Source organism: Mobula birostris, chromosome 25, assembly GCF_030028105.1.
Source record: "Mobula birostris isolate sMobBir1 chromosome 25, sMobBir1.hap1, whole genome shotgun sequence".
NCBI lineage: Eukaryota > Metazoa > Chordata > Chondrichthyes > Myliobatiformes > Myliobatidae > Mobula > Mobula birostris.
Genome location: NC_092394.1, coordinates 32,509,815 through 32,512,201, shown reverse-complemented (window position 1 = coordinate 32,512,201; position 2,387 = coordinate 32,509,815). Strand labels below are relative to the sequence as shown.

Genomic DNA, 2,387 nt, shown 5'->3' with positions numbered 1-2,387 from the left:
ATATTAACCTACTTCCATCCTAGTTGATTATGGAAACAACCTGTTGACATCTATGCGAGCAGGTTGGGAAAAAAATGGAGATTAGACAAAATTCATTCAGTAACTAACTTGCATGCTTTTGCAAAAAGAAAAAAATCTGTGTCAAAAATATAGATTTTCATGCTATACTTGGTGCCCAAAATGTCAGATCCTGACTCTATACTGGACTTTGTAAATGCAAGGATTCAGGGAAGCCACTTCAGGCAGGAGTGAGTCTACTGCTAGTAAGGGGCAGCTGTGATGAGCTGTGTCCAGGAGGCAGCGGTTTGGTTTGATCTGTTAATATTTAATGTTTCCTAGAAATTTGCTGCTATCAATATAAGAAGTACTGTCCAAAGATCAGCTTGGAGCCAGGAAGAGAAATAATGCATCTTGCACTCCTGCAAAAATTTTTTTTTTTTTTTTTTTTTTGGTTTTGTATATTTATTAGTTTTAAATCATTACACAACCAAAACAGTTTCTAATTAGTGAAAGGACATTTACAATTACACTGCTAACTTTGGAATCTACATTTAGAATCCATCATTCCTTATCTTTTCCTTCTGAATTTCTTTTGATGCATCTTAGTCAATGTCCAGTCTCTTATTAATATACATATTTGGCTGGTAATGAATAAACATTTTGGTGCAAGTCTCAAGGTTTGCTGGATCTTGGTGGCCAGTGGTAACATTCACCTCTTGTTTAATACTTTACTGGCAGCCTTGGTGGCTTTTGTGGCAATATCTTTCTTAGTAACTGACTTGATCACACCAACAGTCATGGTCTGCCTCATATCACGGACAGCAAAGTGACCAAGAGGTGGACATTCAGAAAAGCTTTCGACACACATGGGCTTAGTTGGCATCATGTGAACAATGGCTGCATCTCCAGACTTCACAAATTTGGGGCGATCTTCCAACTTCTTGCCAGACCGACGATCAATTTTCTCCTTCAGCTCATTGAACTTGCAGGCAACGTGAGCAGTATGACAATCAAGTACTGGGGCATAGCCAGCAGATATCTGACTGGGGTGGTTCAGGATAATAACCTGTGCAGTAAAATCAGCAGTTTGTATTGGAGGGTCATTTTTGTTGTCACCAGCAACATAGCCCCGACGGATATCCTTAACAGAGACGTTCTTGACGTTGAAACCAACATTGTCACCAGGAAGAGCTTCTGGCAGGGCTTCATGGTGCATTTCCACAGATTTCACTTCAGTGATGACTGGATTGGGAGAAAACTGCACCAACATGGCTGGTTTCAGAACACCTGTCTCAACCCGGCCAACTGGTACGATGCCAATGCCACCAATCTTGTAGAAATCCTGGAGAGGGAGACGAAGAGGTTTCTTTATTGGGCGTTCTGGAGGCTGAATGCTATCGAGGGCTTCAAGCAGTGTGGTACCAGGGAGGTTTTTATTTTTCCTGGTAATTGACCAACCTTTGAACCAGCCCATATTCTGACTTTGTTCCAGCATGTTGTCGCCATTCCAACCAGAGATGGGAACAAATGCTACAGCTGCTGGGTTATAGCCGATCTTCTTGATGTACGTGCTGACTTCCTTCGTGATTTCATTGTATCTTGCCTCGCTGTATGGGGGTTCAGTGGAGTCCATCTTGTTGATACCAATAATGAGCTGCTTGACACCCAAGGTGTAGGCAAGCAGAGCGTGTTCCCTTGTCTGTCAATTCTTTGAGATACCAGTTTCAAACTCACCCACGCCAGCTGCAACTATCAGCACAGCGCAGTCAGCCTGTGAGGTTCCAGTAATCATGTTCTTGATGAAGTCTCTGTGTCCTGGGGCATCAATGATGGTGATGTAGTACTTTGAAGTTTCAAACTTCCAAAGAGAGATGTCAATGGTAATTCCACGCTCACGTTCAGCCTTCAGTTTATCTAAAACCCAGGCATACTTGAAGGATCCTTTGCCCATCTCAGCAGCTTCCTTCTCAAATTTTTCGATGGTTCTCTTATCAATTCCACCACATTTGTAGATCAGATGACCTGTGGTTGTAGATTTGCCAGAATCGACGTGACCAATGACAACAATGTTGATGTGCGTCTTTTCCTTGCCCACTTTTTAACGTTGGAATGAGTGCGTTCAGATGCAGCCGCAAACCTCCTTCCGTTAGAATCAGAGACTAAAAGGGTCCTGCAAAATTTCTAAGGCAAACTTTTCTAAGGCAAACTTCAGACACAGGGACCCATTCCATGTGAGAAGCATGATCTGAAAAACTTCCCGAAATCAGCAAATAATCTATAATATTGGAAAGAAGCTTATTTGAGTCATAAGGGAACAAGATCACGAATTACCTATTTCAACAACTTCGGACTGTTTCTGTGGGTGACTGTAAAAGGGGAATTAACAA

The 2,387-nt window shown here is 42.1% G+C and overlaps 1 pseudogene; it reads right to left on the bottom strand.

Annotated features, from left to right (window-relative positions):
• Positions 1 to 583: 583 nt before the first annotated feature.
• LOC140187461 (elongation factor 1-alpha 1 pseudogene) lies at positions 584 to 2,154 on the bottom strand (annotated as a pseudogene).
• Positions 2,155 to 2,387: the final 233 nt, after the last annotated feature.